At 45.4% G+C, this 24,841-nt stretch overlaps 1 protein-coding gene across 1 annotated transcript in view; it reads left to right on the top strand.

Moving 5' to 3' along the window:
• Positions 1-434: 434 nt before the first annotated feature.
• The window catches only part of pnt (ETS transcription factor pointed), a 325,056-nt gene continuing 300,649 nt past the window's right edge, over positions 435-24,841 (top strand). The window contains exon 1 of the mRNA XM_084606204.1: positions 435-449. The gene's annotated coding sequence lies outside the window, so the exon portion shown is untranslated. The remainder of the gene's footprint in view (positions 450-24,841) is intronic.

Raw genomic sequence — 24,841 nt, 5'->3', positions numbered from 1 at the left:
TCGCGAGTTCGCTCGAAGCCGACAGTTTGGAAATCTGGCTGCAAAGCAGAAGTGAGCCGACTATATGCCGCTACCGCTCGAAGAATGGTCAGCGGGTGTATCTGCTGTGGATTCTGAGCTGTTCAGATCGCCGTTCCGATTCGAAAAGAGGATTTTGAGCAACTGTACAACTGGCTTTCTGTGTCAGACACTTTCGCCAGCGCACAAGGCTAAGTTAATGTATCTGGCCGACAGGCGCTTTGTATTGCACTAAGACGGCTTTCGTATTCCAACCGCTGGTGCAATTTGGAACTTGTCTTCGGTCTTCATTCATCAGTGATGCCCAACGTCATGGTTCAAACTACCAGCTACATTGTTGGTAGTTTTCTGCTCCTGTTTAGCGATGTCAACAATCACAGCTGGCTGACGGAAGCAACAATCACAGTGTGCTGACGGACAAGTTCGAAACAGTGAGTACTCACAAAATTCATGATTTTTTTTTTAGTGTCTCTTAAGCTTCGAATCAAAGCTAATATACCACGTGAAAAGTAGCTATGCGCGAACCACGATTGTTAAGCAGCGGGTGTTCGGATGCTCGAAACAAAAACAGGTTCCGCACTTCTCGCAGAAGTGCGACGTTGCATTGAGCAGTGAAACGTGCATGCATTTTCCACTACACTGTGCTCCAACTCAGGCGGTGGATATTTTGATTATGACGCTTGTAGTCTGCGCTCTTCTATCCCGATGGTTGATGGACGTATGCTACAAGAACCCCGCTTGCATGCCCTTTTGAAGTGAGACTTTGAACATTTAACAGGTGCATTGCAAGCTTCACAGCCAGCTCAATACGTTCTCGTAAATTATTATATATCAGTCAAAATTAGTAGTAAAATATAGTAACCACCAAAACTAGACTTTAAACTAATTCGCTTCGTTCAGAGCGGTTGCATCGTCGTAGGCGACCTCATTGGGCCTAGGAGCATCAGATTCCAGACCGCATTTTAACAGCAAAGCTTCTCTACACCCTGCGCATCGGCGTCAAAGCAAGATTAGTGAAAGCGAAAAACGACAGTACCAGTAGTTGCCCATAAACGTGCCAACCGGAACTGCAATGACGCTTTGTTCGTCTGAAGCGGACGGCTGCCCGATCTAGCAACGTCGCCATGTTTTCACGCTAAATGCGCAAAAGACGCGTGCTAACTTCTCAAAACTGCGTGCATACGCTGGCGCTATTTTGCTGTTAGCGTTAAGCGCATGCGCATTTCCGACCCGCTGTTTCGCTAATCACGCAATTGCCGCAAAGCCCGCTAGACTAAATCTCCATCGGGATTCGAACAACTATCCTCCGATCCCCAGCCGAGCGCGATAACCAAGCTACGCCGCACCGGGCTTTTTTTTCTCTTTTTCTTTTTTTTCCTGGCTTTGACATAAAATGTTTCACACACAAAAAAAAAAAAGGTACCAGTCACAACATGAAGAACACGTACTGTGGGGCCCTGCACCACGTATCCGTAAGGCCTGTGCGCGCCGCGCATTCGAAGGCCGCGCCACTATCCCAATGCTCCCTGCGCGGTGCCTGTTTCCCTCTCCCCGCTCGTTCGGGGATAACCGGTCCCGCGCGAGGGGGCTATAAAGGAAGCCACGCGCCGCCGTCGCTCGCTCTTGGTCCCTGCCTCCTCGTTCCTGCTTCGATCCTGCTTCGCGCCTGAAGCTTCTGCAGGAAGACGACCCGCAGGCCGCAGCCCCCCGGTCGACGACCTAGCACCGACTTCGACGACCCCTGTGAGATTAAAGATGTTTGTTATACGGCCCACTGTGTGTTTGTCGTGCGCATCCCTCGGGCAGATAAATCGCCCACAGTACATACATGGCTACATATAGTACATATAGGGAGTCATAATCAGTCAATGTTAGCCTGACTTTGTGACATTAAAAATCCCACAAAGACAATAAAGGCTCTATCCTTGAGAGTCAGACGGGAAGTTCTGCAGCCACTTTTTGTATGGCGATAAACCAATGCATACTTAAGACTATGCTTGAATTTATTTACGCCACGCGGGGCTCGTGGTAAACCGATCGTAATTCTCCCTAGCTAGGATAGTAGCGATGACAATGATAATGCAGGTAGTGATGATGCTGATGCGGCCATTCCCCTTTGTATCGGGGAATATAATTTGTATAATTGTGCTGATATTAGTAGCGATGATAATGACTCTGTAGTTAGATGACAATGATGGTAGCAATGACAATGACGATGCATTTAGTTGGTAATTATGATACTAGTGCTTGTGGTGATGATGATGATGGTGATAGTAGGGGTGAAAATGACGATGAAGTTAGTGAAAACAGTTTCCGTACAGTAGCTTTCGCCATTTACGCTTTTAATCAGACTTAAGAGCAGCCCTGTAATTTTTATCTCTTGCTCCAGAGCGTTCGCCTTGCCTTATCGCTGTCTGGAATATTCTGAACATCGCTGTCTGGGAGAGTCTGACCATACGAAAGAAGATTGATTGCTAAGTGGCACGGTCAAGACATGAAGGCCCCCAATCGCTTTGCGCGCGCGGCCATCTGATAATCTTTAACATAAGTGAGGGAATCTGAAATGCATAGGCTGCACCGTTTCCTAATAAGCGCAGTTGAGCTAATATTAATATTAACCGAAAACGAATATGAGAAAAAAAGCCTTCGAATATCGAATTGAATACCGAATATCTGATCAGTGAAGGAATACCCAACAAACTGGAAATTAAGACATAGCGAATTGTTCGTTTTCTTTATTTCGGAATTCGCGTGATATTTGCTAAAAAAAAAAAAGAAGATTAACTACAACTACACAGAAAACTGCACAGAAGTGTATACACTGCTGACACATCCAGCATAAATTTTATAAAGGATGCCGTATACCAGCTTATTTCGCACGAATGACCTGCAGGTAACCAGGTGGAGCTGTCATATCACTTCTGATTGCAATGAATTCTTGCTAATTCGACCTTCAATTAATTAAAAAGATCCACAGATTAAATGAGAGCTCGAGTTATCGAATTTGCCTAAAGAAAACTTTCGAAAACTGTTTACATCACAGTAATTTTATATAATGGACATCTATGCAATGGAGGTCTGCATTGGTCCTTCTCATTGGATAGGGTAGGACCAAAAATCGTACTGTCAAGAGATTCGGAACACTCGAAATGCACTACAAGCTGCACCAAGCGGCTCAGAGGCAGACCCCCTTTGCTGTACACTTTTGACAAGGACTGTACTTCTTTACAAAACGGCCCCGTCGCGTTTGAGGAGTCTTCACTGCACAGCCTATTCGCGCACCCCATTAAAAAACCAAGGGGCGCACTTTTTCAGGGACCACGAACGGTTACAGCGCATTCTCAGGGGATAAAAAAAAACAGTGCGAACAAACTGGGACGAAAGGAAGAAACCACAGGAACAAGCACTTGTTCCTGTGGTTTCTTCCTTTTGTCGCCGTTTTTTTTTTTCGCGCCGTTTATTTATTTTTTTTTTTTTTATAATGTATCACCAACTCGCCTGCCTAACTATCCTATCTTAGGAGGTAATAGAGGTAGGTTTTGGGTATCCGTCCTATAAGATTTTTGTTTCTTTTTTTAACGAATGGAAGTATACATCAGAATTGTTTAAAACGATTCGGACACGTTCCCAGCTCTGAATAATTGCCATGAGCTTCGAATAAGATGCACCCCGTTCTTCTTATATGTGACCTATAGCTACATGATTCTTTCAGTTTCCTGCTTTATTCCTAACATATTTATATTTTGTTTCAGTGTTCTTACTCATTCTATTCGTTCTTGCGGGAAATTAATGTATTTTTTTTTCCTAATACATGGTGGTTATAGGCCAGCCTCAACACAGATTGCTCCATTCCCCTTTCCTCACTAAATGCCCATTCCAATTTCTTCTTCATTTCCACTAGTATATGCCATTTACTCGAGTTGTTTGTCTGACCTCCTCTGCACGCTTCGCATCTCTTAACGAAATGTAGTGCACTTAAAAATGAAATTGTGGGAACATTGATGTAGTGTAGGATGGAGGTGGGTAGGGACCACCAAGAGAGGGGAAATGGAAGTGGCCCTGCACGTGCGTACGCCCAGGGTCCCAATTTTTCTCAATCCGACCCAGGACTTCTGGTGTGCCCCAAGGCTGTGTTCTATAGCCTTTTATTATTTATAATAAAAATCAATTATTTATCCACTGGCATATCTTCTTATCTGCGACCTTTTGCGGACGACTGCGTCATTTACCGTTGTATTAATATCCATGGATGATCCCCTTGTCCTCTAAAGTGACCTGATTGCTTGGCTTCCTTTGGTTTGTGGGGTTTAACGTCTCAAAGCGACTCAGGCTATGAGAGCCGCCGCAGTTGAAGGCTCCGGAAATTTCGACCACCTGGGGTTCTTTAACGGGCACTATTATCGCACAGCACACGGGTGCGTTGCCTTTTGCCTCCATCAAAAAGCTGCCGTCGCGGCAGGAATTCGATCCCGCATCCTTTGGGCGCAGTATAACGAGCGCTTTAACCACTGCCCCACCACGACAGGGGCTCCGTGTACAAAAGTTTCCGTTCATTTTTGCCTTGTACGAACGGTTCCTCTTCATTTTTGTCACCCTTATTCAATGCTCTTCTGAGCCATGTAAGGAATGATGTATGCATGAATGAATGAATAAATAAATAAATAAATAAATAAATAAATAAATAAATAAATAAATAAATAAATAAATAAATAAATAAATAAATAAATAAATAAATAAATAAATAAATAAATAAATAAACACACGAATGAAAGAAGGCAACAGTTGGCGAGGCCAAGGAAAGCGTGGGGGATTTTTTATTTTTGCTCTTGACCTGGGTTTGTACTGTAATAATTTTAAGTAGATAGTTAGATATGAAGTGCAAGGAAAACAATACGCTGCTGTTCAGAACCAAACCCGCGACCTCCGAATATCACGTCCGGTGCTCTCACCAACTGAGCTACACCGATGGCCGTTCAGTCTTCTACTTTCTTCGGCATTAATGTTTCCTGTAATCGAATCTTAAGAGTGGTCACCAGCGCCACGCGCATCCATAGCGCCGGACGCGGAACATCCTGCTTATGGCGAGTATCACGTGGACCTTGGTCCACAGGGAGTGTAGAATCAAAAAGGTTATAATCATAGGAGGTTATAATTTAACCTCCTTGGTCGGAAAGTTGCGCGAGAACCCTCTCACGTACGCTAACTATGGCTTCAAATCTGCTAGAACCGAGGCCCTCAAAAACTAGTAAACAGAAAATAAAAGAAAAAAAAAGTGGGGCTCGTTAGACACACGAATGAAAGAAGCCAACATTGTCGGCGGGGCCAAGGAACGCGTTGGGATATACCTTTTTTTTTTTTTTTTTTAATGTCTGCTGTGATGTAGTACTGGAATCGTTTTTTAGGTAGAATGGTTTTTGGCATACATACGCGTGTTAAAAATTACATATTTGAGGCTGGCCAGGGCAACCATTCGCATACCGCTGTCAGCCGTCTTGAGACCCACAGGTAGATTAGTTTGCAATTAAGTTAGTTTTCCTAATTTAGTAAATGTTGCCTTCAAGCAATAAATGGGATTTGCAAAGTTTGAGAGCACCTTAGAAACCCCCATTCCATCACTTGCGATGAAGTAAGACTGGTATTTTTTACCCCGAGCTAGAAAGACAGCCAGCGAAATAAATAAATTAAAAAAAAGATACAAGGGTTCAACGCTGCTGAACCAAATATTGAGCGAAAGCATTAGCTGCGGGTGACCGAGCGTTCTTCTTCTTCTCTTTTTCTTCTTCCTCAGCCCATATATAATGCCCCGCTTTAACCAACCCATCTGACATGCCAGATATTACCTTGTCCCAACAAGGTATTTTTTTCCCCCTCCTTAATTTAGATACAAAAAAAGTCTTCCGCTCCTGATGCTATTCCTAATGAGTTCCTGAGGCGGCACGCGGAATGGGTCGCTAAATATCTAATTATTATATTCAACGCATCTCTGAAGCAACATTCCTTACCAAACGACTGGCTGCAGGCTAGGGTAGTACCAGTACACAAATCTGGAAGCAAGCACACTCCTGACAATTACAGACCAATTTCTATCACTTGCACTTGTTGCAAGATACTTGAGCACGTTGTGGCCGACTGCTTATCCAAATACCTTGAGGACACAAACAAGCTAAATCCCAATCAACAAGGTTTCAGACGGAACCTGTCTACTGTAACTGAACTTATGGAAACCCTGCATGATTTTTCAAAAGCAATAAATGATAGGAATCAAGTGGATGCGATTTGCTTAGACATATCCAAAGCATTTGACCGTGTGCCCCATGATGAACTACTTAACAGACTGATTGGCCTTGGCGTAAACAGACATACTGTACACTGGATAAAAGCTTATCTCACAAACAGAACCCAGTTTGTGGAGGCAGACAGCGTGAAATCTGACATCCTGGGTGTGCCATCAGGTGTTCCTCAGGGGTCTGTGCTGGAGCCCATATTATTTTTATGTTATGTCAATAACATTGCAGTCTCAGTTCCTCTCCATATTACAGTCCGGCTGTTTGCGGATGAGTGTTTAATTTACTCAATCATTTCAAAGCCAGAAGACCAGCTGGCGTTAAATTCGGTTTCGAACTCTATTAATCAATGGTGCACAACTTCTCAAATGAAAATTAATTACACAAAAATTTCATATATTACAGTGACTAACAAAACTAAAAATATTTTTTTCATTTGGTTATGAAATAGAGGGGCGCCTTATAACACGCATAAGCTCTTTTAAATATTTAGGTGTTACCGTATCTTCTAACCTAAGTTGGAATTCACATATTATTAACATATATGTTCAAAAGCCGAAAATAAGTTGTAGTTTATTAGAAGGAAACTGAAGCTTGCTTCTACAAAAGCAAAACTAACTACCTATCTCGCGCTGGTACGTCCGACATTGGAATACGCGAGCGTCATATGGGATTCCTATCAGTCAAAACATATCGATAAGATTGAAAAGGTTCAAAGAAGGGCTGCCAGATTCATTTTATCAAAATAAAGACACACAGATTCTGTGACTGACATGCTACATGAATTACAGCTTCCTCCGCTATCTAAACGACGAAAGATCGCCAGGCTAAAATTTCTTTATCTGTTGTATAATAATCACTTCAACATAAACACAAGCCCCTATTTGCAACAGCGTTCCTGTCGTCCTGTACGAAGCTCTCACAGCTATCAGGTTACACCTATGAATGCCCGTGTTAACTGCTTTAAATATTCTTTTTTTCCCCAGAACAATAACAGAATGGAATTCCCTGCCTCAGGCCTTTCTGCAAACAGACAATATGCTTCAATTTAAAAAATGCTTATACAGGCACATACCCGACTAGATATCCCTGCCACTTTTAGTTTTTCATATTTTTCCCTTGTTGTGATTTTGGTCGCTTGCAGGCCGAATTATTTAGTGAATATTTTGTTTGCTAGTGTTGTACTGAAGTCCTGTATCTGCAAAGCGGGACGGTTTTGTCGTATCTGAATTGATTTTTCTAGAAGTGTATAAGGTTGTACTTGTGGCTGTCTGTTCCTTAATTACATGTATTTGTATTCACCCTGTAACGGCCTTACGGCTGACAGTATCAATAAATAAATAAATAAATAAATAAATAAATAAATAAATAAATAAATAAATAAATAAATAAATATGAACGTGCCTTAGTGGCCTATAGGGGTAACGTGAATGCCAGGGGCCTATCAGGCTGATTCTGACATAACCGTCCCATGTGAAACGAGAGACCCAAGTTGGCAGCTCCTGCCAGCCCGTGTGTCACGTGGGGTGTGACGTCACAGCGTCACGTGGGTAAGACGTAACTGCGGCCGGGTCACGCCAAGGCTTCAAAGTGCGAGTAGTATTGCTTTCGCAAAAAAAAAAAGAAAACACGTGATTAGCGCTTCTGTGCGCCACAATCGTGCTGCTCTCAACCATGGTTTAGTGAACTGCGGCCGTGGCTCCACAGCTCCGTTGCAGCGGCAGGCATGGCGGCAGGACGATAAGCGTCCGATATGGCTTCTTCGTCTGCATTAGCCAGCACCCCACCGGGGTGGCGCAGTGGTTACGACGCTCGACTACTGTTCCTAAGGACGCGGGATCGAATCCCGGCCTCGGCGGCAGCTTTTCGATGGAGGCGAAAAGCAAGGCGTCCGTGTGCTGTACGATGTCAGTGCACGTTAAAGAACCCCAGGTGATTGAAATTTCCGGAGTCCTCCACTACGGCGTGTCTCATAGCCTGAGTTGCTTTGGGACGTTAAACCCCACAAACCAAACCAAACCAAGCATTAGCCAGCCGGCGCACGTGACTGTGCAAGTTGCAGTGAGCGCGGTGAGCTCTCTGCGACCATAGCGAGCATGTGAGCCTACGCTGCAGTACGGTCGTCGAGTAACGGTCGTAACTGATTCCGTTTGCTCAAACCGCCACTGACAGCAGCACAATCCCAAATAATATTTATTAGTTTCGTCTTAAAGGGTTTGATTTGTTCTACATAGTGGCGCCATCTCTGTGTGGCGGTACAAGGCATGTCAATGTATGCTGCCCGCCAGGCGCGCGAGTCATGAGGCGAAGCCAAAAACGGGAGCTGCGTTTTGCTAGATCAGTTGGCATCACAATACAAAGCAAGGTTTAAATGACTTGTCTCGTTATTGTTTACCTTAATCGCGGAACTTTTTACAAAACCCGCTCCTGATAACGACCCTGTATCTGCTTAGTTTTTATTTATTTGTAGTAAATACATGCGCTCATGAGAGTGCACAGAAATTCATATTTTCTGTATGGAATGTCTTCAGTCGCTGCAGAATATGGCTACTTTTTGTAGATTCTTTCATCGCATTTTCGGCTTTCCTACAAGCGTTGTGGATGATCGGGACAGCATGAAATTCGGAAGCAATGCAGGTTCAAGTTCTGCAATGGATGGAGGAGAGGAGTGGATGCCAATCTGAAACAAACATGGTCTCAGCCTTTACATATGTAATTAAATCTCTGTTTCAGCGTAACCTTTAGGTGGCATTTTCTTTCCTAGTTTGTAATCCGAGGCAAGCATGTTTATTATTCGGTATAGAAACGCACCATAGGCGGCGTGCAGGCGAAGCATATATATAACTATCAGTGAACGTGCTTAGCAGCTATCCTGCCGCATGATTACACGAAAATGAGAGGGCAGCCTCAGAAACCACGACATAAAAATTATTTTTGTTTATAGTTACAGTTCATAAAAACCCAGAGTTGCATTGAGGAGCACGGACGCGAAAGGCGGACACAGAAAACGTGTTTTGGATTGCAAAACCACCAATAGCATTAAATGAAGAGGAGGAGGAGGAAAGGTAGGGAGGTTAACCCGTAAACGAAACCGGTTTGCTACCCTGCACTGGGGGAAAGGGGTGAGAATATAAAAGTTGAGAGAGGGATGGATGAAGTTAGTACAGTCACATCACAGGCATGTCACATCACATTACGTCACAGTCATATCACGTAACATAACAGCAAAATCATAGTCGTTCGATTAGGCCTGCGTTTTTCATAAAACGGAGCAGTGCCTGGGAGGCCTTCACCGCAGACGATCGCCGTGGCATTAAATGAAATTTTAATTCGAATGCTGCTGCATTTAAAGCTTAAAATAGGTATGCATTTCATGGTGCGGAGCCATTACATACTCTGCAGTTAGAATGATTTTACTCTACTAGTTTGATTAATAGGCTTACAAGTGCAGTTCAGAGCGTGTGAATAATAGGGAGCTAAGATCTGTCTCAGGATATATCTCTTTAAGGCATTTGAAAGCAGTTAAGCCTGTTTGGGTTTCGTTTTATTACCCTGTCTCATTCCACATCCACTAACCCCCAAAAAACAAACAAATAAATAAAGCGGGCCATAGATAGCAGGAAACTTAGGGGTTCAATCGGTGTTTTCTTGACCTTGAAACTTCCATTGGAGGTTTAATGTTACATTTTAGTACGTCAACGTTCCCGTCGACGTTCCAAAATGCGCAGTATAGGATGGATGGATTGGATGTATTGAAGGATTGAAGGATTGAAGGATGGACGGATGGACGGATGGACGGATGGACGGATGGACGGATGGATGGACGGATGGATGGATGGATGGATGGATGGATGGATGGATGGATGGATGGATGGATGGATGGATGGATGGATGGATGGATGGATGGATGGATGGATGGATGGATGGATGGATGGATGGATGGATGGACGGATGGATGGACGGATGGATGGATGGATGGATGGACGGATGGATGGACGGATGGATGGACGGACGGACGGACGGACGGACGGACGGACGGACGGACGGACGGACGGACGGACGGACGGACGGACGGACGGACGGACGGATGGATGGATGGATTGATGGATGGATTGATGGATGGATTTAACATCCATCCATTTAACAGTATCATTTATAATTTCGCTCTTATTTGCTAGATACAAGGTGTATAAACCTTTACAACTGATAGATTTTTAACCGTCAGTTTATATTCTCACTTTACTGCCCTGCTTTTAAACCGCCAATCTTCTAAACGTTTTTGTAATTTCTACCGCGCATTCAGTAACATTGCATTCTCTATCTGTAATTCATAGGGAGATACAACGGGTACTTCCTCAGTCTAGTAAATTGTCACATCGTCGTGACAATGCCGAGACAATAAGCGAAGAGACTTAGGTTGCACAGAAATGAAATTTAATGGGCTCACATTCAGCAGAATAAAAAAACACGGCGGCGGCGACAGCAACAAGCGCGCTAGTCGGTTGTTGAAGTACGAATGCCCATTGCATTCGTCAGCGCTCAATGTAAAGTAGGAGAAAAAATATCGAGATAAAGCCGTGAGAGGTGGCTATAGCACAACCCCGAACCGAGGCGAGGGACATTCGAAATACATCTTCGGTACACTTGAAGAGTTTCACATTTTCATCGCAGTAGTCGTCCTTGCCACTGTCTTTTGACAAATTGTTTTCTCAGTGCTGATTTCCTGCATATATATTGGTTAATTTTCTAGTTATTTTCCGCCACTATGAGTCAATGCACTTCCTGTCTAAGTATTTAAATGCCTTAACTTCCCACCTGCTATCTCCAATTTCCTCACAATATTCTACGATAGCTTCCTCTCATTCTAACTGCTTCTACCTACATGTAGCGCCGCTGTCCAGCGTCAGAAAAGACTTGCAGCGCCATCTTTTAGCTTTGTGCGAAACCACTTCGGCTAGCCATCCCCATAGTGGCCTGCATCAGCTTCGCATCGTTGCCTGGCCTCCGAGAGCTGTTGCTCTCGAATCTTGAAGTCCACAGTTTTATGGAATACAGTCGGTTCTTTTCATGCAGATGGCGACACTATAGCCTTCTCAGTTAGGTTAGGCACACTGGGCTTGCAAACCCGCTCCACTGAAAGCGTCCGGAAAAGGATTATGAAAGGAAGATGTCAGTTTTCATGACTGAACATGTCATGTTCCACCGCGATGCCGATATCTGTAACGGATACTGCAGGATCGAATTCCGGCCGCGACGGCCGCCTTTTGATGGAGGCAAAAATCTAGGCGCCCATGTGCTGTGCGATGTCAGTTCGAGGGCATTGTGCTGACTCGGGCCGGACCGAAAGGCCGGGCCCGGCCCGCCCGAAAAGTGCTGTTTTACCGGGCTAATTCCGGGCTCGGGCTTGAACTCGCAGGCCTGGACAGGGTCCGGGTTGGAAGTGGCGGGCCCAGTTTGGCTTAGAGCTAACTGTACGGGGCTTCTTTCAGAAATGAAGGAATCCCGCCGCTAAAATCGTTTAAGTGGCTTATGAATACACCACTTATAGTAAAAACATACGCCGTATGAGAGAAAACTCCTTTGTAGACCGAGGTTAATTAGCGGCAATAGGTGGTTTGTATCAGTAACTTAAGGCGCGCACGCCTGGCGGCTTTCAACGACACATACGAAAAAAAAAAAAAAAAGCGCAGTACCTGCAGCGCGTTCCTACTGCAGTCCAAGTCCTATAGAGACGCTGCACTGCATGACACACAGCTCGTTTACATGAGCCCGCGTCTACTAATGTACACAACACCGTTAGCTTGGGATTTTTCAGCAATCAGAAAGCCACGCAGTGCTTTTCTCTTTATTTCATGGGAAAACTTCCGACGAAGAGAAATTAAAGCAGCTCATGCCTCAAATCACCGCGCAGCATAATGCAAGCCCGCTATAAGCCTGTAATTCCCCGCCCCACCTAACAAATCTCAAAATCCAGGGAGGCACACGCAAGCATTGGGCTCGTGAGAAACCAATAGTAATCTTGCTTGTCTAGCGTGAGGATGATAGTAGCGATGACAATGATGATGCAGCTAGTTTAACGATATGATGATGGTAGCGAGGATAATAACGCTACAGTTAGCGATAACGATCATGGTGGTAGCACCGATGACCATTACAGCACATTTAGTTGCTTATTACGATAGCAGTGATGACGACACAGAATAGGGATGGCAGTGACGATGCAGTTAATGGAAACAGTCCTGTAAAGTGGCCCTTTTAAGCAAAGGAGCCCAGTGTTTCGATCAGGTACCGGAGATTGCGCAAAATGCTACAGTGACACGCGCGCCGCAAAGCATCGAAAATACAATTCAAAGCTATCTCATGCTCTCCTCCGGGAAGCCAGATTCCCGTTTCCTGCGCTGGCTCGACGGGCCACGATAATGACGTACGTACCGGGAACGACGTCAATTGGTCCGTCTCGCTGACTGACGGGAGAAGGATGGGTGTCTACCGCTCGCAGCGCGCTTTTCCCTCGCCACGGCCAGGCTGAATCCAGCGGCGCGCGCTCCCTCGACCATTTCTTTTTCTTTTTTTTTTCGCGCTCGCGGAGAGCCACGCCCCACCTCCCGCCAAACGCGGAGGAGGAAGGGGAATTTGTATTGCGGAGGCTAGACGACCTCGGGCAGGAGAGTGAAAAACCTTTGCGAGGGAATGGAAGGAGAGAGGCATGACAGAATCGGGTGATTGCGGTGACTGTAACTGCGTTATTAGTTACTCTTTTCAAAAAAATTTTGCGGCCTTGCGTTCTAGGGGCGAAGTCTCACAGTCACCGGGGAAGAAAATATTTTCGACCGGAGGGTGGACAGTGGGCCTTTAAGCAGACTTAAGCGCGGTCCTGTAATTTTTATACCAACGTACCTTTAATGGGACCGTTTTATTTTCGGAATTCTAAGGCAGGCCACCAAATATGAAAGAACGACACCTGACTGCGCTGATGCAGCTCAGTGCTTCCAGCAGGGTTTTTTGAACAAAAGAAACGTGGGCACTGATTGCTTGTCAGTATGCCACTGATGATCATTTTAAAGAGTTGCACAGTCATATAAATAAACTAAAGAACCGAGCTTTGAATTTAAGCTACTTCAGCGCTTTTTCGTCATTTGTCTTGTCAGTGCGCACAGCCTGATAAAAGCTTAGTCAAAGTTGACTTCTCAAAATCATTTGTTCAAGTTGCCTGAAACACCCTGTATGTTTAGACGAAACAGCTCAAAAACTGCGCCACTCTGTGGCAGCATGAGGCTGAGACCCAGATGACTCGGTCTGGAGACTAAATCTTCGCATGCCCGAAACCTGACGCGAGACATGCCACCACATTTACAATGCGGTAAGCACGAATATAGAAAACCTGAAGAACAAATGCAGTTGGCAGCGTTCCTCTCTGAGAAGTGCCAAGAATGCCTGCAGACAGCCTTCAAAGCCTTCTAAATCGTGTCGGGTTGCGGTAGAGTTACGGTTACCTGGCTCGGTTTGTCACTCTTAAGGCAGCGACTTTCGAAATACGACGATGTCTTTGTTGAAGATGAAATAGTGAAAGCGGGCAGGCGTACTTGTAACTTTATACCTTAAAGTGTGTGTGTATATATATATATATATATATATATATATATATATATATATATAAATTATCACCTTTAATCACATTTTTTAATCATCACATTAAAAGAAAAATGTTGCTTTGGTTTTGCAGGTTTAACGTCCCAAAGCAATGCAGGCCATGAGAGACGCCTTAGGGGAGGACTCGGAAATTTCGACCACCTGGGGTTCTTTAACGTGCACTGACATCGCACAGCCCACAGGCGCCTTGCTTTTCACCTGCATCGAGAGCGGCCGCCGAGGCCGGGGTTCGATCCCGCATCCTTGGGAACAGCTAGGAGCGCCGTAACCACTGTGCCGCCGCGGCGGGAGAGAAAAATGTCAATACAAAAGTTGTGGATTTTCTCGGAAAACGGCCAGTTACGTTCTTTCCATCACGCTACGACTTACGTCGCCCTATATATAAGCCTTCAAAAATGCTGTCACGTGACTAGCTGCTATTTTAAATCATTTTCCATGTGCGTACAACCAGCTTCATCCCAGAGAACACGGTTCAGAAAAGCGCATTTTGTTATCTCGGACGTGTCTCGAAGCTTGAAAGTGAACTTCGCAATCACATGGAAGCTCGTTTTTATTGTGCCAGAATTCGTTCTCGGCTGGTAAAAATATCACTTTACGTAAACGCTAGTTTGATGAAAACAACGTAGGTAGCCATTTTTTTAGATCTACAACTTCTGAATTGACACTTGTTTTTTTCTAAATTAACTGTGAATAAAAATAACTAATTAGTTTTACTAATTAACTTTGGAAAACATCTCTGAATTTGTTTTATTGTACTAGGGCTAACCGTATATATATATATATATATACCAGGTGCCCAAGCTATTTTTAGCCAAGGGTTGGGTTAAAAATTAAAAGCTTTGAGATAAGGCAGAAAAAAACACTTTCATAAAGCTAACCTGAAGCACCATATGAAATTTTTATATTGCAATTAGCTAATTAGTAATTAAGATAATTTTCCAATTTACTATGTATTGCCTTTAGACATTAATGAATAGCACCTGAAACCTTCATTCTATTTATTTCCGATAAAGAAAGCCTCCGTGTATCGTTTTTCCAAGCTCACTCACATTCAGATCATGATCTGAGTCGTGAGTGAGTCCAGACTCACACTCACATCGTGTTCTGAGTCGTGAGGGAGTCCACGGACTCACACTCAGATCATGATCTGAGTCGTGAGCCTTCACTCACTAAGGCTCAGATCGTGATCTGAGTCGTGAGTCCGGACTCACATTTAGATCGTGATCTGATTCGTGAGTTAGTCCGGAGTCGCATTCAGATCATGATCTGAGTTGTGCTGAGTCCGACCTAGAAAGGTCCCATGAAATCAAGTGAATTCTTGCTCAGAGGTTGAAGAATCATGATCTGAAGTGATCGAGTGAGTAATGGGCACAAATCGCAAATTCGATCCTAGCGAACTTGAATTGCCTCTGTAGCTCTAATAATGAATAAGCTTCTTGGTGAGCTGATGATGTAGAGCAATTTCGCTGTATTTTGTTACGCAATTATTTTGACTATGGTGATTAATGCAGGTTAATCGAACATTTGTTCTCGTTCGCATGTTTTATTGCAGTGGCTATAGGGTTCTTCCTTTGCTGTTCATTTGTTTCGGAATATCTCACAAATATTTCACAAGTTAGCTGCTCATTGCTGCCCAGCGATGCGAACGAGCCAGGCTAACCGTGCATAGCTAATAATATCAGGCTAATGAAGTTCGAAGAGACCATTGTGTAACCACATTTTTTAACGTCTTTTTGCCAAAGAAGTCATAGGCTCACCGCCACAGACCAAGAATCTTGTCTGATATTTCTTTTTGTGTGCCGTTCCTTTAATTGGGCATGGCTGCTTGAGGAGCTCACAAATACGAAGCTACGTACGTGGGTAATTTAAACGCATTTGGGTATAGCTGAAATTTTGCTTCGGTCGATTTTGTCCAAAACTTGTCCAACATAATTCGCCTAGGGCGACCACGATGGTGAACTCCAGGACCGCCTTAAATTTTGTCCGCCCACCGCCGAAATTTTGATCTCTGCTGATTTGGGCAAAAATCTGTCCAATTTAATATGACTATGGCGAACAAGGTGGTGACCTCCAAATTCGACCGGGCCCACTATTAAATTTGGTCCACTCACCCCAGTAGATTGAACTCGGCTGATTTCGGACCAAAATGAACGTACAACATAATTCGATTACGGCGAACACGATGATGACCTCCTAATCTTGATTCAGGTCGCACATTCTTTACCAACTGTCCAGATTTGATTGTGGCCAATTTGCATCAAAACCAATCAGTTACTAATTGCACTAACCATCATCGACCCTATGGTTACCTATAATGTTGGGCATGACCATTTCTAGAATTTGGCCCAGGCCACCTTCGAAGTTTCACCTTTACAATTGGTGACCAACCATTCCGACAAGACGGCAAACACCAAATCGACCATAGCCATTTCCAAAATTGGGCCCGTGATATAGCTAAAAAGACCGTGCTCTCGTACCATAATCAGCTTAAAAGAGATAATCCCTACCATATTTTTTTTCTGTTCCTGTAACCTTTCAGCTCGTTCATTACTGAAGAAAACAGTGTAATCATGCAATGTTACACTTTTTTTCTATTTATTTCCCGCGTTTTTCTCTGTACTGCCTTCCGCCTACCTATACAAGCTTTAGGACTGTCACTCACTGCTTGTCGAGAGTGGTAATGAGTGAGTCTATGATGACTGAGTCCCGATGAGTCGAAATGAGTGAACTCAAATGGGTGGTGAGTTGAAATGAGTGAGTCCAGATGAGTCTGAGTTCAGATGAGTCGTGAGTCGAAGTGAGTGAGCACAGATGAGTCGAGAGTCAAAAATGAGTGAGTCGAGATTGGTGAGTTCAGATGAGTCGTGAGTTGAAATGAGTGAGTCCATGATGAGTCTGAGTTCAGATGAGTCGTGAGTCGGAGTGAGTGAGTGCAGATGAGTCGCGAATCAAAAATGAGTCGAGATGAGTGAGTTCAAATGAGTCGTGAGTTGAAATGAGTGAGTGAGCCCAGATTAGCTAGGAGTCTGAGTGAGCCTGAGTGAGTCATCATGCGTTTGAGTTCGTGAGTCTGAGTGAGCCCGAGTGAGTCGCCAGCTTGCGTGAGTTTGAGTTCATGAGTGTGAGTGAGTTCGGGCCTTGTCTGAGTGAAAGTGAGTCCGCAGATGGACCAAATTTTTCTGAGTGAGCCTGAGGGAGCAAACGGGATTTTGCCGACCTCTGGCTACGTGTAGTAATCTCATCGCGTGTTTTGCTAAGCCCACATTTGTTTAATAACATTGTTTGTTCCAGGCGTTATCTCACGAAATAATAGTTGAAACTCCCACTTTGGCGTCTGTCATTGAAACAATAAACAGATGACAGTTACCTTTTTGTCGTCTGTTTGCCATCTGTCACAATTCGCATGCAGACGCCGTAACGAACCAGGCGCTGCGCTTTCTCGGAAGAGTAATCAAATTGAAGACAAAAAATACAACTTATTTCACCTCATTACGCAAGTGCGGTTTCAAGTCAACAAGAAAGGGACCGAAAGGTCCTTTGTTTTCTGCGCCCCGAAATGTTCAGAAGGTGGGAGCTTGCTCTTCATGATGGCGACAAAAGGCTGCAGCCGCAATCCGTTGTGTGCGAGTGCCATTTTTCTTTCACGGCCACACGATTGACGAAAGATGCCGTACCTTCTGTCCTACCGACATTCATGCTTACCTGTGAATAAAGCAAGGAGCCCTCTAAATAAAAGGCGAAGAAGTTGAGAGGCTGTCGTCGATATAATTGACGCTGCCAGGAAGAACAGCCATGACCTGTCTGAGGAAATGCCGGGTGATGCAGTAGCTTCGAGCACAATAAGTGAACGTGCTTGGTATGAGGTACCTCCCACGTAGCACGTATGTACAACCTTTGTCAAAAGTTTAGAACCACGGGGTCTACTTCTGGGCCATACTTGTGACTCGTAATGCATTCCCAGGTTTCCAAACTTGCTGAAGGCAAGACTTTTCGTCCTACTCTCTCCAATGAATAGGACTTCCACGATTGTTAAAGAAGTCATAATTATGGGTTGAACTTTTCGGTTTGAACCGAAAAACGCCCATAAATATACGCCGAAAGCATTTTCAAAGGGTTCGGTTTAAACTGAAAAAGGTCAGTACGTTTTCATGCACACCGCGAACTCTCAATGACGGGAGAAAATTACGACAGTTTTCAATCCAGGGGCATGATGTGAGACCGTGGGATTGTTGGTTTAAGTACAGCGGTTGAGAGTTTTGAGGCCTTTTGCATGGCCTTACGAATGAGGAAAGAATAGCAGCTGTGCTTCCCGACCCTTATAAACATTTGAAGCGTTTATAAGGGTCGGGTTACATTTTATCTTGATGCAATATCCAAAGCATCCTCAATGCTTATACATTGTTTCTGGCCATCTGGGCGTTACTCACACGTACGACCGCATCCGTCGTCGGTTCTTCAGGCCTGGACCGCCGCTCCAAATGCGCCGTTGCATTGGGGCTTGCGATGAGTGTCAGCGTCGCAAGCGGCCTGCATCTCTTCTCGCTGGCCTTCTTCAGACCATAGACGTTCCTCCTGAGCCGTTCTACCGTGTCGGCTGGGACCTTCTCGGACCCTTTCCTGAGTCCACTTCTGGCAATATAGATGGGTTGCAGTAGCCACAGATTATGCCACCCGGTACGCGATAAAGCGCGCGCTCCCCACGAGTATGACCGCTGATGTCGCTGACTTTCTTCTTCACGACCTCATTCTTCATCATGGAGCTCCTCGCCAACTGCTCACTGACCGTAACCGCACCTTCCTTTCAGCAGTTGTGGACGACAATTCTTCGCGCGTGTTCAACTAAACACAAGTTGGCCACCGCTTACCACCGACTAAGTAATGACCTCACTGAGCGGCTCAACAGCACGTTTACTGACATGCTTGCCATGTATACGTCTCCTCCGATCACCATGAGTGGGACGTCGCCCTTCCTACGTTACATTTGTATATAACTCATGCCGTCACGACAGTTCCGAGTACTCTCGTTTTACCTCTTGTACGGCCGTGAGCCTCAATTTCTGTTTGACACATTCTTTCGAGCATCATTTCCCTTACATTCTGAATACGCCATTGAAGCCATTACTCGTGCCACCAAGCTCGCCACGTTGCCCGTTCCTGCTTGCTTAGGCCTCCCAAGCTTCTCAACAAGAGCACAACAGCCGCCACCTCGACAGCGTCTTCTTACCTGGGTTCTTCGGGATACTCTGCGTGCATTCTCGCCGTATTGGGCTCTCGGAAATGCTTCTGTCTCGCTGCCCGTATCGTGTGCTGCGCCAAATCACTGGCGTCACCTACGAGATTGAATCTGCCTTCCCCGAGTGCACTTCCCGTACCAAACACTCCGATATTGTCAACCACTCGCGCCTTAAGATCTACCTTGTTTTGACACTTTCTAAGCAGCACTGCGACGATGATTCTGCGCCCGGGGGCCATGCTGCGGGTCGAGTCATAGAAGATGAAGCAGACGAAGTGTGTGTGCGTGTGGCGCGTGCTCGGTGCCCGAATCCTCCGCAGCTGCATGTTATTTGACATCCGGAGCGCAGTGTGCTTGTGTCTCATTCGGTGCGAGTGTATCAGTGATTTGCGGGATGAGATTTCCACGGAATAACATCATTACTTTAATTCACGGAGTGACATGTCTGTTCCTGACTGTATTTAAGGCAGCACGATAACAGGTATACAACGATAAAGACCACGATGTAGGCGTCACTCGTTCTTCTATAGGCAGCAGAAGGGGCACCGTTGATTGCTTAAAATAAAGAGGTCACGAAACCGAAATTATCTACTCTTAAGTGCAGCGCGTTACGTTTTTTTTTTTTTTTCTTTTTTTGCGATGTTTATTGCCTCAGGGCATAAAAAATGCTATGAAGGATGAAGGGTGTGGTCAAATAAATGAATAAAGGTTGGCTGATGCAACGAAGTCGAGGAGTGAACGATGATGTGGTCCCTGCGTCCAAACCGCATATGACTGCGGATTAACGGGGGAGAGGCCAGCTGCCACCAGATGCCGGATCCGCGTTGGCTTCAGCGCTGGACATTCCCACAGCAGGTGATGGATGTCAGCTTCTGTATTTCTGGATTCGCAGACGGGGCACACAAGGTGTGGATACCAACGTTGAAATTGAGGCCACTTTCTGATCACTGCCGGTGTTGGGGCCACCCCAACTCTAATCCTCCGAAGCGCCACTACTGGTTACACCGTAGGGGAGGCTTACCGTACACGGAGGTATCAGAGCACGTGTGCGGCGTCGGAGGTGTTTCTTTTTTGCTAAAAGTAGGGTAGCAGTGTCCAATTTTATGAGGTTCGGCGATGTCGAGGTTGAGGGTGAAAGGCGGGTCGCAGAATCCGCTTGGCTTTGAGCACTTAAAAGTTTACGTAGAGTCCATTCAATACGAATTGGCTGTGATATGCATGCCGCTAGACTGTATATGTTTTGGCAGATTTCTGTGATGCCACTAACGCGTCTAAGTAGCATTGTCACCTGGAGGACATTAGTGCGTATGACAATGGCCTTGGGAGGCATAGGAATGACGGTCACACAGCGAATCGCCTCTTGCACTGCAAGCAGTTCCGCACAAAAAGAAGACGGAGGTTCTGGTAATTGAAAATTTGATGTCCTGTTCAGTGAAGACTTGCTAAAGCAGTGAACTGCGGTTGTCACTTCGCAGGCTTGGATGCTCGCGTCGACGTAAATTATAATGGCTCCTTGTGGCAAGCGGGCATCTTGTTCCATAATTCGCTAGCGAAGTGATGACGCCGTTTTCTGTGTTCTAGGCCGCATCAGATGGCTTGTTATCGCTCAGCTGTACAAAACGCCAAGGAGGAAGAACTGGCAGTGGCGGTGGTAGAAGTGAATGTGACGAAGCATAAGCCTTCAGAGCGCACGTTGCGTGAGAGAGGGTGCCCTTAAACCTGCGTGCATCCCGTCGTTGCTGCACCATGTTCGTCTATTGTGTTTAGCTGTGAGTTTTCTTGGAGTGCAACGATTGGTGTGATGCAAGGGAGGCAGTTGATGACCCTCATTACATCTCGATTTATAGCTTCAAGGCGGTCCCATTGTGCCCTTGTCAAATGCTGGAATTGGGCTTGATAAACAAGGCGCGGTTGCACAACTGCCCGCCTCAACTGTCTTGCAACATCTGAGCGAGCGCCGCCCGTTTTTGGAGCAATCCGTCTGATCGGACCCAGAGTCTCTAACGTCTGTTTTTTAGCCTGAGACAGCCACGAAGTTTCAGTTCCTGACTCATGAATTGTTAAACCCAATATTTTTACTGTTGAACTTTCCTAAAGTGGGGTTCCGCACAGATGTAGACGAATAGGTGCTGCCGCTAGTTTACGGCAACCCCAGCGGTTTGCGACTGATACGAATGTATTTTTACTGGCGGAAAGTTCGGGGCCAATGAAAGATTCATATGTAGACTTAATATCTAAAGCTGATTGCAGGGCAGCGGACTGAGTTAGTAGGTCGTTGTGCGTGCTGTCGTGCGTGCTGTCATCAGCATATATTAGGAATTTAACATCATAAATTTCATGTAACTGTCATGCAAGAGAGATAAATAAAATATTAAATAATGATGGTGACAAGTTACAACACTGATCCCTGGGATACGCCGCGAAGAGGGACAAATGATCGTATGGCCTCGCCACTGAAGCGTATTGCAAATCTTCTACCTTCAAGGAAAGATTTTACAAAATTGCGTACTCTAAGTGGTAAATGGAGCATGTCAATTGAATCCAGAATGGCAGCATGACTGATATTATCATAAGCCTTTTCGACATCCATGGCGAGGACGGTGGCTGCGGGTGGATGATAATAATGAGGACGCCAAGACAGCCAATCCGTCTTCTGTGCATATAGGTGGTCGAAAGTCAATTTAGGCCGGGTGGTAGAAACCGTGATGTTCAAGCCAGCATGAGATTCGTGTGGCGAGCATTTTCTCAGCAAGCTTGCAAATTGTTGACGTTAAGGATATAGGTCGAAAGTTGCTAAGGTCTGTTGGCGTTTTCCCCGGCTTTGGAATAGGGATCACATTAGCTGATTTACAACTCTCTAGTACATCGCCGTCTAGCCATACCTTGTTAATGGTGTCAAGGAGTTGAGGAAGTGCATCACCACTGAGGTTCTTGTAAACCTCGTACGTAATGGAGTCCGGACCAGGCGCTGTCTTTCGGTTGGCTTCATCTAGCCTGCAATCAATTTGAGCATGGAGAATGGGCTCGCGATTCCCTCCGCGTTGGCAGCAGATGGCAGCTTATCGACATTAGCTGGCATGCCCCACAAATTAGTACTCGTGTGCTACTTCTACGCCGCCACTGTATCCCGGGGTTTATACTATAAGACGATTGACTATACACTCACACGAGGAGGCAGGTTCGATCCTGGCCGCTACGACCACGATTGGATGGGAGCAGAATCCGCGCTGTGAAATGTCAATGTGCGCTGAAGGTTCCAGAAACAAAGTTAATCCGGCGCCTCCCTCTAAGGCGTCCCCCATGCCCACCCCAGTTGTAAGCATACATATCTCTTGGCGTCCACTATTTCGCTTTCTAACAAGCTACTTCTGCAACGGGCGCTCAAAAAACTGCACCAGGAAACTTCAGCGAGCATTTACTAGTATTAATTACAACGTTTCTCCCCTTACTGGTTCAAAGGTTCAGCCATCTGAAGTGTATCGGTGAAAACAGACGGAACAGTGTCGCTTCTTCTTTCCCGGCGCCCTCTCTATTGTGCACGCGACACCGGGGCTGGCTTCTTCGCACCGATTGTACCTAAACGCGCTTCTTGAGTCATGGGTTACATGAGCGGACTAAGAAGAACGGTGGTGTAGATGTAAGACACGCCGATCTTCTCACGTACTGTAGACCCGCGTTTCCTAGTAACAACAGGCCGAGAAAACATTCCGCGGAACGGGAGACGCAAACGATACGTGGCATTTCTCGCGTCTGTCACAGCGGCGTACAGGAGCGTCAAATTGTCGTCGCTATAGCTGCCCTTACTGCGGTGTCGATTATGCTTGGCGCCCTTGTTTCAAAGCCATCTGCTCATCTTTTGGAAATCCCTACCACTCAAGTCACAACCACTGCAAGAACTTGAGGAGGTCAGCGCTCTTCGGACGCGAGCAGGTGTACAATGAGGGCAGCGAGTTGAATTAAGAAACAAAAAAAAAAAAAAAAAAACTTGGTAGATGACGGATTCTTCATTTCTATTTTCGCAACCATTAATTCCTCCCCCTTTAACCAGCTACTTGGAAAAAGAAGAAAAGCCTTTGCTAATTAAAATGCGAAAAGGGGGGGGGGGGGGCGACAGAAACATTTGTTATGCCGAAGTTACTAATGGAGATCGCATATGCACCAGAGCAAAAGGTATAGAACACGGAATGGAATCGGTTGAGATAGGCTCCAGTGCTGGTATGCGTTGCTCTCTCTACTCGGCAATCCCCTCCATAATTGTGTTTCGAACTGCACATTTAAACTCTAAAATCATTCTTTCTTCCACGCGCACTCCTCGCTTTGCCAGCAATCAATTAGTCATCTCGGGGTTCGATGACGACAGTAAGTGCAAGCGGCGCAGTGGCTATTACTACGGAATGGTGTGAATCATCTTTGGCAACCACTCAGTTATATTTTGTAGATTTTCTCTTTGAATTTGTTGGCGCTTAGATCCTAAAGTTGAAAGATTAGATCCTAAAGTTGAAAGATTCGAAAACGGCCGCGAGTCCAAGAAAGAGCTGGCATGACAAACGCAAATATTCATGTTCGGTATTTTCCCGCCGATTGCAAGCTACACAGGATACTTTTTTATTCTACCTTGGCGTCTCTAAATGTTTTATTTAAGATTTTCAACAAATAGACACATTAACGAATCCTCACGAGTTACTACCAATATTTCATTGGCAATGCGTACGCTTGTCCCTTACGGCGTCACGATCGAACACAAGTCTGCACTGTCGGAAGCGTTGAAGTGAAGATAAGCCATTGTTTTAGTCATTTGTTTCCGAAGCGATGGGCTAAAGAGCTGTAACTATTGGCTGTAACATACTAAGCGAGGAACCAATAATGCAATCCCAGCAAGTTTCAGCTAGACAATGTATTATAAAGCACTTCGAAACAGCTTTGCAGCCCCTAACCCGAGCACTGGTGAAAAGTTTCTAATGATTAACGGTACTTCTTATAAGTTACAGTCCAAATTACGATCTTTAAAAGGCATTTTGAAGCATATAAGGATGAATCGGACGCATATTGATGGCCTTAATTAATTCGTAACCCAACTGTTCATTCAGCCTCCTGTTTTTATCGCCACAAAACTGAACTTTAGCTTGCCCTTTAAAGAAAAGAAACTACGAAAGCTGGGGTACGACCCGGTCCACAGGTCACAAAAGCTAAGTATCGCCCTCTATTATAAAGTCCTTCTAGGAATATTCTACGCTTTTTACTTTTCTTGCAACTCATGTAAGCAGCTGCAGTCGCACATGTTGCGAGCGTCCTCGCCAGCTGAGAAATTCCACCGTGATTCACGCACCGACTGCCCAGCTGTTCCGGGTCTGTCCTCCAAGGAGCGCGGAAGGCCTGTGGGAAGCGTCGAACGGAACAAGCATGCAAAACATTGCGGTTCAAAAAAAAAGAAAAATAATAAAGAAGAATATAACAGAACAGAAGAAAGGACAGACGCAAACGCTGACGGCATACGACTGAACACAGGCACTTGCTTACTACGCTCTTGCATCGTGCGTGCGCGCCAAAAAGTGTGAATGAAAGCGTATGCACGCTACAACTCCCCCCCCCCCCCTCTCTCCTTTTCGCAGACGCGCACACACACAAACACACTCGTACATACGTACGGTCCAGTGTC

This window comes from Amblyomma maculatum, chromosome 6 (assembly GCF_055883805.1).
Source record: "Amblyomma maculatum isolate TAMU_Amacu chromosome 6, ASM5588380v1, whole genome shotgun sequence".
Classification (NCBI taxonomy): Eukaryota; Metazoa; Arthropoda; class Arachnida; order Ixodida; family Ixodidae; genus Amblyomma; species Amblyomma maculatum.
Note: the sequence above shows the minus strand (reverse complement) of the source record. Positions and strands in the feature narration are given on the sequence as shown.